This window comes from Bos javanicus, chromosome 9, assembly GCF_032452875.1.
Source record: "Bos javanicus breed banteng chromosome 9, ARS-OSU_banteng_1.0, whole genome shotgun sequence".
Lineage (NCBI taxonomy): Eukaryota > Metazoa > Chordata > Mammalia > Artiodactyla > Bovidae > Bos > Bos javanicus.
This window is the reverse complement of record NC_083876.1, coordinates 55,408,111-55,420,703: the sequence shown is the minus strand read 5'-3', so window position 1 is coordinate 55,420,703 and position 12,593 is coordinate 55,408,111.

Genomic DNA, 12,593 nt, shown 5'->3' with positions numbered 1-12,593 from the left:
ACTCAGTCATGTCAGACTCTTTGTGACCCCTCTCACTGTAGCCTGCCAGGCTCCTCTGTCCATGGGATTCTCCAGGCAAGAATATTAGAGTGTGTAGCCATTTCATTCTCCAGGGAATCTTCCTGACCTAGGGATCAAACCAAAGTCTCCCTCATTGTAGGCAGATTCTTTACTATTTGAGCCACTAGGAAAGCCTCGCAGTTACCTATATCCTAAAAACTGCTTTCAACAGTTAAAGATTATATTTGAAGTAGGGCTTAGCTGGGTGTAAAATCTTTGATTCACAGTTTATCTGAGTTTGTAAAATATCATCTCCATTGTTGCTTTGTTTTGTGTATCTTGAAATTGTTGTTTTAATTTTTACAAGTCATTTCATCCTTTTGTCCTGCAAAATTTGAAGATCTTATTTTACTTTTAAATCTGACACTTCATTATGATATATATCAGGATTGAATATTATAGGTTAATTTTCCAAAGTGCCTAATGAACTTTTTGATGTTATATACAGACTTTTTTTTTTTTCTGGAAAGTTGCCTTTCAGTATAGATTTAAATATTAATTCTATTCCATTGTTTTGGTTTATTTTATTTTCTGTGCTTGTTTTCCATTTTTTACCCCCTTTTTTCTGCCACTTTAAAATTAGTTCTCTTTCCTTATATTATCTTAGTTAACTAGGTTGTTTTCCTACTGTTTGTCAATGTCCCTAATTAAAATTTATATTTGAAATTTTTTCCTCCCTGGGCATAAGATAATTTACTTCTATGTTCCTAGTCTGTTCTATTTTTTATTAAATGTAATTTTGAATTTTTGCTTCAAGGTTATTTTCATGCTTGCTTGAATATATTTAATTTTGTTTTGATAGCTTAGCTGGTAAAGAATCTGCCTGCAAGGCAGGAGACTCCAGTTTGATTCTTGTGTGGGTAAGATCCCCTGGAGAAGGGTTAGGCTACCTATACCAGTATTCATGGGCTTCTTTGGTGGCTCAGCTAGGAAAGAATTCCCCTGCAATGTGAGAGACCTGGGTTAGATCTCTGGGTTGAGAAGATTCCCTGGAGAAGGGAATGGCTACCCACTCCAATACTGGCCTGGAGAATCCCTGGACTGTACAGTCCATATAGTCACAAAGAGTCAGACATGACTGAACAACTTTCATTTGTTCTGTTTCTTCTTAAATATACTTGTGAATTTCTGCTTCAAGGTTTCATGCTTGTTTGAATATATTTAATTTTTTTTAAAGTGTAGACTTAGAGTTTTCTCTCCGTTTTTTTTTTTTTTTAATGGGCGTTAGATATGAATTTCAATTGATTTGTGTGAATTTTAATTTCTTGGTTTTCTGCAATGAACTTTACATTTCAGTTGTTTATGTTTAAAAATCTTTTGGGGCATTTTGTCAGACTCAGGATAATGCAAATTATTTTACTATTTCTTTTTTTTTTTTAAATATCAGAAAGCTCTTTTTTATTTTGCCCTTTTTTCTTCCCCAGAAACTGTGCTTTTAACTTGCCCTTTTCAGTTGGTTTTCTTCCTTTAGATAAGGCCTTAGGTCTTTTGCAAGGTAATACCTCTTTAATTATAGGTAGGCCATTTATTGGAGAAGGAAATGGCAACCCACTCCAATGTTCTTGCCTGCAGAATCCCAGGAACGGGGGAGCCTGGTGGGCTGCCATCTATGTGGTCACACAGAGTCGGACATGACTGAAGCGACTTAGCAGCAGCAGCAGCAGCAGGCCATTTATATGAGGCTTTGGACTCTTTGAAAATATATTCCTGCACACCATTTTTTGATTGTCTCAATAGATTTTTAGAATTTTCAAATTTAAGAAAGACAATATTTAAACTGATTTCTCCAACTCCCTCTGAAGCAACTTCACTAGCAATCTCCTCAGTCGTTTTCAAAACAATTTTTAAAAATCTCCTTTTTTTGTGTTTGCTCACAGAAATAGATTAGAGGTGAGGGAAGAGTGTTTGGCACCATACTGTTGATTTGTTGAATTTTCTTTGTTTGCTTCCTTTTTTTGTTTGTTTAATTTTTTTTAAAAAAATAATTTATTTACATTAATTGGAGACTAATTACTTTGCAATACAGTAGTGGTTTTTGCCATACATTGACATGAATCAGCCATGGGTGTACATGTGTTCCCCATCCTGAACCCCCTTCCCCATCTCATCCCTCAGGGTCATCCCAGTGCACCGGCCCCGAGCACCTGTCTCATGCATCAAACCTGGACTGGCGATCTATTTCACATATGATAATATATATGTTTCAATGCTATTTTCTCAAATCATCCCACCCTCGCCTTCTCCCACAGGGTCCAAAAGACTGCTGTTTACATCTGTGTCTCTTTTGCTGCCTCACATATAGGGTCATTGTTACCATCTTTCTAAATTCCATATATATGTGTTAATATATTGTATTGGTGTTTTTCTTTCTGACTTACTTCACTCTGTATAATAGGCTCCGGTTTCATCCACCTCATTAGAACTGATTCGAATGTATTTTTTTAATAGCTGAGTAATATTCCATTGTATATGTGTAGCACAGCTTTCTTATCCATTCATCTGACAACGGACATCTAGGTTGCTTCCATGTCCTGGCTATTGTAAACAGTGCTGCAATGAACATTGGGATACACACGTCTCTTTCAGTTCTGGTTTCCTTGGTGTGTATGCCCAGCAGTGTGATTGCTGAGTCATATGGCAGTTCTATTTCCAGTTTTTTAAGGAATCTCCACACTGTTCTCCATAGTGGCTGTACTAGATTGCATTCCTACTAACAGTGTAAGAGGGTTCCCTTTTCTCCACACCCTCTCCAGCATTTATTGTTTGTAGACTTTTGGATAGCAACCATTCTGACTGGCATGAGATGGTACTTCATTGTGGTTTTGATTTGCATTTCTCTGATGAGTGATGTAGAGCATCTTTTCATGTGTTTGTTAGCCATCTGTATGTCTTCTTTGGAGAAATGTCTATTTAGTTCTTTGGCCCATTTTTTTGATTGGGTCATTTATTTTTCTGAAATTGAGCTGCAGGAGCTGCTTGTATATTTTTGAGATTAATTCTTTGTCAGTTGCTTCATTTGCTATTAATTTCTCCCATTCTGAAGGCTGTCTTTTCACCTTGCTTATAGTTTCCCTTGTTGTCTAAAAGCTTTTAAGTTTAATTAGGTCCCATTTGTTTATTTTTGCTTTTATTTCCATTGCTTTGGGAGGTGGGTCATTGAGGATCCTGCTGTGATTTATGTCGGAGAGTGTTTTGCCTATGTTTTCCTCTAGGAGTTTTACAGTTTCTGATCTTACATTTGGATCTTTATTCCATTTTGAATTAATTTAATATATGGTGTTAAAAAGTGTTCTAGTTTCATGCTTTTACAAGTGGTTGACCAATTTTCCCAGCACCACTTGTTAAAGAGATTGTCTTTTCTCCATTGTATATGCTTGCCTCCTTTGTCCTATAGATATCAATTGGGTCTAAATGGTCCATTGTATCATTTATAGTTTGTGTTTGCTTTCTAATTTTCTGTTTAGTTGATCTATCTATAGGTATCAGTGAGGTATTTAAGTCTCACAATATTATTGTGTTACTGTCAATTTCCCATTTCATACTTTTTAACATTCACCTTACATATTGTGGTGCTCCTATGTTGCTGCTAAGTCACTTCAGTTGTGTCTGACTCTGTGCGACCCCATAGACAGCAGCCCACCAGGCTCCCCTGTCCCTGGGATTCTCCAGGCAAGAACACTGGAGTGGGTTGCCATTTCCTTCTCCTATGTTGGGTACATATATATTTATAATTGTTATATCTTCTTCTTGGATTGATCCTTTGATCATTTGTAGTGTCCTTATTTGTCTCTTTTCGTGGTCTTTATTTCAAAGTCTATCTTATCTAATATGAGTATTGCTACTCCTGCTTTCTTTTGGTCTTCATTTGTGTGAAATATCTTTTTCCAACCCTTCACTTTCAGTCTGTATGTGTCCCTTGTTTTAAGGTGGGTCTCTTGTAGACAGCATATATAGAGGTCTTGTTTTTGTATCCATTCAGCCAGTCTTTGTCTTTTGGTTGGGGCATTCAATCCATTTACTTTTAAGGTAATTATTGATAAGTATGATCCTGTAGCCATTTTCTTTGTTGTTTTGGGTTCGAGTTTATACACCTTTTCTGCGTTTCCTGTCTAGAGAAGATTATTTAGCATTTGTTGAAGAGCTGGTTTGGTGGTGCTGAATTCTCTCAGCTTTTGCTTGTCTGTAAAGCTTTTGATTTATCCTTCATATTTGAATGAGATCCTTGCTGGGTATAGTAATCTGGGTTGTAGGTTTTTCTCTTTCATCACTTTAAGTATGCCCTGCCATTCTCTTCTGGCCTGAAGAGTTTCTATTGAAGATCAGCTGTTATTCTTATGGGAATCCCCTTTTGTGTTATGTGTTGTTTTTCCCTTACTGGAAAAACCTTACTGGTTTTAATATTTGTTCTTTGTGTTTGATCTTCATTAATTCAATTAATATGTATCTTGGGGTGTTCTGCCTTGGGTGTATCCTGTTTGGTACTCTCTGGGTTTCTTGGACTTGGGTGGCTATTTCCTTCCCCATTTTAGGGAAGTTTTCAACTATTATCTCAAATATTCTCTCATGGCCTTTTTTTTTTTTTTTTTTTTTTGTCTTCTTCTGGGATTCCTATGATTTGAATGTTGGGGCATTTGACATTGTCCCAGAGGTATCTGAGGTTGACATCATTTCTTTTAATTCTTTTTTCTTTTTTCCTCTCTGCTTCATTTTTTCTCACCATTCTATCTTCCACCTCACTTAGCCTATCTTCTGCCTCAGTTATTTTACTGTTGATTCCCTCCAGAGTGTTTTTGATCTCAGTTACTGAATTATTCATTATTGATTGACTCTTTTTTATTTCTTCTAGGTCCTTGTTAAACATTTCTTGCATCTTCTCAATCCTTGTCTCCAGGCTATTTATCTATAACTCCATTTTGTTTTCAAGATTTTGGATCATTTTTACTATCATTATTCTGAATTCTTTTTAAGGTAGACTCCCTATCTCCTCCTTTTTTGTTTGGTTTGGTGAGCATTTGTCGTGTTCCTTTACCTGATGAATATTTCTCTGCCTTTTCATCTTGTTTAGATTTCTGTGTTTGGGGTGGCTTTTCTGTATGCTGGAAGTTAGTGGTTCCTCTTTATTGTGGAGGTTCCTCCCTGTGGGTGGGGTTGGATGAGTGGCTTGTCAAGGTTTCCTGCTTAGGGAAGTTTGTGTTGGTGTTCTGGTGGATGGACCTGGATCTCTTCTCTCTGGAGTGCAATGAAGTATTCAGTAGTGAGTTCTGAGGTGTCGATGGGTTTGGTGTGACTGTTGGCCGCCTTTATTTTTGTGCTTAGGGTTATGTTCCTACGTTGTTGGAGAATTAGCTTGGTATGTCTTGCTCTGAAACTTGTTGGCTCTTGAGTGGAGCTTGGTTTCAGTGTAGGTATGGAGGCTTTTGGATGAGCTTTTGTCAATTAATGTTCCATGGAGTCAGGAGTTTTCTGGTGTTCTCAAGTTTTGGATTTAAGCCTCCTGCCTTTGGCTTTCAGTCTTATTTTTACAGTAGCCTCAAGACTTCTCCATCGATACTGCACTGATGATAAAACATCTAGGTTAATGGTGACAAGATTCTCCACAGTGAGGGACACCCAGAGAAGTTCACAGAGTTATATGGAGAAGAGAAGAGGGAGGAGGGAGATAGAGGTGATCAGGAGGAGAAGAGGGGGAATCAAAAGGGGAAAGAGCAATCTAGCCAGTAATCAATTCCCTATGTGCTCTCCACAATCTGGAACACTCAGAGAGGTTCATGGAGTTACATAGCATAGAGGAGAAGAGGGAGGAAGGAGATAGAGGTGACCAAGAGGAGAAGTTCAGTTCAGTTCAGTCACTCAGTCGTGTCTGACTCTTTGCGACCCCATGAATCACAGCACACCAGGCCTCCCTGTCCATCACCAACTCCCAGAGTTTACTCAAACTCATGTCTATCGAGTTGGTGATGCCATCCAGCCATCTCATCCTCTGTTGTCCCCTTCTCCTCTTGCCCCCAATCCCTCCCAGCATCAGAGTCTTTTCCAATGAGTAACTCTTCGCATGAGGTGGCCAAAGTATTGGAGTTTCAGCTTTAGCAACAGTCCTTCCAATGAACACCCAGGACTGATTTACTTTAGAATGGACAGGTTGGATCTCCTTGCATACCAAGGGACTCTCAAGAGTCTTCTCCAACACTGCAGTTCAAAAACATCAATTCTTCGGCTCTCAGCTTTCTTCACAGTCCAACTCTCACATCCATACATGACCACTGGAAAAACCATAGCCTTGACTAGACGGACCTTTGTTGGCAAAGTAATGTCTCTGCTTTTCAATATGCTATCTAGGTTGGTCATAACTTTCCTTCCAAGGAGTAAGCGTCTTTTAATTTCATGGCTGCTATCACCATCTGCAGTGATTTTGGAGCCCCCCAAAAAATAAAGTCTGACACTGCTTCCACTGTTTCCCCATCTATTTCCCATGAAGTGATGGGACCAGATGCCATGATCTTCATTTTCTGAATGTTGGGCTTTAAGCCAACTCTTTCACTTTCGTCTTTCATTTTCATCAAGAGGCTCTTTAGTTCCTTTTCATTTTCTGCCATAAAGGTGGTGTCATCTGCGTATCTGAGGTTATTGATATTTCTCCCAGAAATCTTGATTCCAGCTTGTGCCTCTTCCAGCCCAGCGTTTCTCATGATGTACTCTGCATAGAAGTTCAATAAGCAGGGTGACAATATACAGCCTTGACATACTCCTTTTCCTATTTGGAACCTGTTGTTCCAACCATGAGTCTGTTGTTTCATGTCCAGTTCTAACTCTTGCTTCCTGACCTGCATATAGGTTTCTCAAGAAGCAGGTCAGGTGGTCTGGTATTCCCATCTCTTTCAGAATTTTCCACAGTTTATTGTGATCCACACAGTCAAAGGCTTTGACATAAATAGAAATAAAGCAGAAATAGATGTTTTTCTGGAACTCTCTTGCTTCTTTGATGATCCAGCGGATGTTGGCAATTTGATCTCTGGTTCATCTTCCGTTTCTAAAACCAGCTTGAATATCTAGAAGTTCATGGTTCACGTATTGCTGAAGCCTGGCTTGGAGAATTTTGAGTATTACTTTACTAGTGTGTGAGATGAGTGCAATTTTGCAGTAGTTTGAAGGGGTTTCAGAAGGAGAGAGACAGATCTAGCCAGTAATCAGTTCTCTAAGTGTTCTCCACAGCCCAGAACACTCAAAGAAATTACAGAGTTGGGTAGAGAAGAGAAGAGGAGGGGAGAAAATAGAGATAACCTGGGGAGAAAAAGGAGTCTCAAAAGGGGGAGAGAGCATTCAAGCCAGTAATCACACTCCTAGGTAAAAATGGGAACTGAAGATTGGATTCTTAATGGTTTAAAATTGATAACAAATACCAAAAAGCAAAGATTAAAAATCTAGGATATAGTTTAGACTTTCAAAAATACAATATTAAAAAATAAAACAAAAAAACAAAAATTATAAAAAATAAATGAAATTTGCTTTAAAAATAGGGGTTTTTTTTTTGCAAGATAATAGTATGTTATAAAAATGAAAATTAAAGGAGTAATAAAGAACTTAAAATTGAACAAAACTTTAAAAATTAAAAAAAATTATAATAGTAAAATATATCTAGGAATTTCTCTGGAAATGTTGAGGGTAGTGTGGGGTCAGTTCAGTTTCAGATAGTTCCTTTTTCCAGCTTATACTTTTTCTCAAGGTCTATAGGCCCCTTCCAATGTATCAGTGCTAACTACATGGAGAAGGAAATGGCAACCCACTCCAGTATTCTTGCCTGGAGAACCCTGTGGACAGAGGAACCTGGTGGGCTGCTGTCCATGCAGTCACACAGTCAGACATGACTGAAGCGATTTAGCACGCATGCATGCATGCATTGGAGAAAGAAATGGCAACCCACCCCAGTGTTCTTGCCTGGAGAATCCCAGGGACAAGGGAGCCTGGTGGGCTGCTGTCCATCGGGTCTCACAGAGTTGGATACAACTGAACAGACTTAGCAGCAGCAGCAGCTAATTACAGGGTTTCAATCTGTTGGACCTGTCAGTTCCAAAGCAGTTCCCTTTTCTTTGTTGTTTTGGCTTCCTCTGTTTGCAAGTCTCTTCGGTGTCTAGTTTCTGCCCTGACACCAGGGTGTGAAGGTGGTCACTTATTTAGGCTCACTTGTTCAGTTGTGCTGTGGGGTGGGAGGAACACTGCAAATATCACTGGCATGTGTGCGGAGTGCTCCCAGTGTCTGGGACACACTAGGTTTGCCCCCACTCAGCATGTATGCTTTCCCAGTATACACTGCTCAGGCTCCAGGTTGCTCTGCACAGGAACTGTCCTAAGCAGACCCTGGGTTTCATGCACTTCCCAGGTCTAAGCCACTCAGATTCAGGTTCTTGGGTACTCCACAAAGGTACAGACTTGATTGGGCCTGCATTTTGTGCCCTTTCCAGCTCCAAGCAGCTCAGCTGACCAGGTGCTTGGCAAGCGCACTCTCTGCAGGTGGGCGGTGCATCTTAGCATCTCCCTGGTCCCAGCCCCTTGGTTTCCTGCATGTGAAGTGGGAGTGCTGTCTCAGGTGTACCATGTGTCTCCTCTGGGTCTCTGACTGTGACCCTCCTGGCGGATGTCAACCATCCAGGATCCCAGATGGGAGCCTGCTCACAGTTTGGTGGAGGATGCCCCTCGCTTTTCAGCTCTGGCTGTTGCCCTCCCGCCTCTCTGCCTCCGGCGGGGGGAGGGGCCAGTCTGCACCCAACTAGATCTCTGGTATTCCCTTGGTCCTTTGTTCTGTGAGCAGGCCAGGTTGTGCCTTATAGCTTTTTGCAAGAAAGTTCTCTCTCTATCTTCCCGCACCAGGTCCCCCTCCCTTCACCCCCCACCATCTGACTATCCCAGAGTTTGGGCAGCTATCTCACGTTAGCTCCCTCAGATTGTCCTTAGGGTACTCAGGCCTGGTCCTTACCCTAAGCAAACAGCCTCCCTGTTCAGCCCCGCTCCCTGCTGGTGGATACGAGTATCTGGGCTACTTCTCTGCTGGGAGTTGCAGCTAGGCACGTAATTTGTGGATTTTTTTTTTTTTTTTCCTCCCAGTTATGTTGTCCTCTGAGATTCCAAAACTCCCCACAGATCTGCCAGTGATAGGGTTTCCTGTGTTTGGAAATGTCTCCTTCATGACTCCCTCCCTGGGATGGGTCTCCATCTTAACTCTTTTGTCTCTCTTTTTATCTTTTATATTTTGTCCTACCTCCTTTCGAAGAGCATTCTCAGTACCTGTGTCCTCCACCAGCATTCAGAAGTTGTTTTGTGGAATTTGCTCAGTGTTCAAATGATCTTTTGATGAATTTGTGGGGAAGAAAGAGGTCTCCCCATCCTATTCCTCTGCCATCTTAGGACTTCCCCCCGTTGAATATTCTTTATATACTCAGTTGTTTCACAGATTTGTTGCTACACACCTATCATTGTCTGCACCTACCCTGAAGCATAGGAGTTACTTTATTTTTTAATCTATTATTATAATTTCAATATCAATTTAATTAAAATAGTTAGAATATTATTTTAATGTAGCTATTGATGTTCATATTTAGGTGTGGTATGGTATTTTATTATTTGTTTTTTGTTTGTCAGTTTTCTGTTAGCTTTTTGGTCCTTTGTGCCCTCTTTCCTGTGTTTTTGATTTTTAATAAATTTGTTTTAATGTAGCTTTGGCTCGCTGATTATTTTTCATTGGTTCTTCTAGGGATTACAATATACATTCTTCAATTTTCCTTTCTATTTAAAGTTTGTACTATGCCATTTCACATAGTATGTATAAACTTTCATATATATAGGATCAGTTAGAAACTCTATTGTTTCACTGAAATTTGTATTACACAATGTTCTAAATTTTGCTTTAAAACAGCCATAAATGTTTTAAAATTTAAAAAGAAAAAATAATCTGTAATGTTTACCATTTCCAGGATTAGTCATTATTACCTCTTGACTATCCAAGTTTCCCTCTGGTGTATTTCCCCTTCTCCCTAAAACAATGCTCTCATTTCTTAGAGTATGTATCTATTACAAATGATTTATTTTTTTTCCTGAAAATCACTTTATGTTACATTTGTGAAACGTTGGTGCTAGACATTGGTTTAGAGTTAATAGGTGTTTTATTTTGTTCTTTCAGAGCATACAAGATGCTCCTCTGGATTTCTTATTTTCTTATGATAAGTTCATGGTTATTAGGATCATTTTTTCCCTTATATTTGATATATAATTCTTTTTCTATATGATTTCAAGTTTTTCTATTCATTTTATAATTTCTACTATGAGGTGATAATCATGGTTTTCTTCTTTTTAATTTTGTTTCTCCTTGATATTCAGCTGTACATATATGGGTGTGTGTGTGTGTGTGTATAATTTGGGGCTTTTGTACATTATATCTTCAACTATTTTTGCATCCTATCTCTTCTCTTCTTTGAGAATTGATTATTCCTATGCTAAATCCATTTATATTGTCCTATTGATTACCAAGATTTCAAATTTTTTATTCACTTATTTCTTCAGTTTAAAACTTTCTATTTGTCTTCAAGCTTATTGACACTCTTTTTTTTTTTTTTTGGTAATTTCTATTGTGTTATTAAATCTATTTTTCACATTCCTTATATTTATAATTTTAAAATGTTTGCTTTATTTTATATATTTTTTTAGATTGCCTCTTTTTTCATTTATTGTGATGGTAGTGTACTTTACCTCATTGATTATAGTTATAACATTTGTGTTAAAGTCCTCACCTGATAATTCCATCATTATGGAATTTTATTGGAATTTATGGAAGTTTATTCTCATGGTTGATATAATGACTGATTGTCTTTACCTTTGAGATTCACTGATATTTCCCTGCTTCTACAGATGTTCAGTAATTTTGGATTATATTTGGACATTGTAGAAGCAGCAGGTTTTATTATATTCCCTTCAAAAATGTCAATTTTCCTGTATTTGTTTTTGTAGAAAACTAATGAGTGTAGATTCAGACTGTAAATTCTGTATGCCTGCAGTAGCATTGGCTCATATCTTACTTCTGATTACTTTAATCTGCTTGCTAATACCCATTTCAGGGGTCATCCATATACCTGGGCAGAATGTATAATCTGATTTGTATTTCTCTTCCCTTTCTCCTTTCTAATTCCTTCCTACTTCTTTGGAAGCTCCAGGTGTCCAGATTTCTTTTTACAGAAAGACATTGTGTTTTCTATTAGAGTTTTGGCTACTCCAAACTTCTGTTTTGATAGTTGTTAGTGAAAATAAAGGTAAATGAAAGGAAAAAAAGAAAAGAGGAAGAAAGTAAAGAAGAAAGGAAGAAACAAATCTGGAATATTATTGTATACCTGGTTGCTTCCTTCAAATATTAATATCTTCCTGAATGTTTTAACCTTCAAATATATATATATTTTAAATTGAATTTACAGTTGATATTTGCAAGAGTATTATTCTTAGCTACTTTCTCTTGGAAATGATATTTGGACACTGTCTTTACTCCAAAAGTCAGTGGAAAGCCTGTCACTTGACAAGTCTCAAACTCAAATTTCAATCTCTCCTGTACTAGGTAGCAACTTAAATCTCTACTCAGCAATTTCAGCCTTGAAGCTGGTGCTTCCTGGTTTCCTTAAAAATCTCACCAATATACGCAGTCAGGGCTCACTCAGGACTTCAAGTATACATGATATGCCAATATTAGAGTTCCCAATCTGTGCCACATTCTTTTCTAGGTTTTCTTAAAGTCAATCTCTAGCCACTCTGACAGTGTTAAAGCTCTTCCTCTGCTCCTCAAGTAAATTAGATAGCAAGTTTCTTTTGCAATTCTAGTTGCCTTGTATAACTATAAATGTTGATTCCCTCAGAAGAAAACCCAAGAAATAAGTTCCATTTGTACATAGGTCAAATCACTTCCAGTATCTACCTATATCTTATTTTGGTCACTCTCCAGTCCCTTCATATAAGCAACTTCATCATTTCTGGAATATGAACCCTATTAATAATTTACTTTTTATTTAAAATATGCACATAACAATTAAACCAATGCAAACTTACGAATCAAAGAAGTTTAAAATTTTATTGCATTAAAATATATTGACAATGATAGAAAACATTGAAAAAAAGTTGCTGTAATAATTGTAAGTCCAACAGTGTTTGCCAAATGAGTTGTTGTAAATATGTCTGTTGATTTTGATATCCTATTATCTAGTAGATATGCTGTGCCCTTTCCTTAGATGCTTTTCTGAATCAATGTTCAACAATATAGTCCCAAAAGCTAAAATCTTGTTAAAATATTTCTATTTTGGTATATGTTGGTTTTTATTTGTTTATGAGTAGTTCTGTATGCTTGCAGAATCTTGAAATTAGAAGGAACCCCTGTCATTAGTTATAGTTCACACTCCCATCCAGTGCAAGATTTCCTTCTCAATCTTTTTGACAAATGATCATGCAACTCAGCTTGAGCACTATCAGCAGCTGGGTATTCATTGATCTAATGCCACTCAAAAACAGATGCA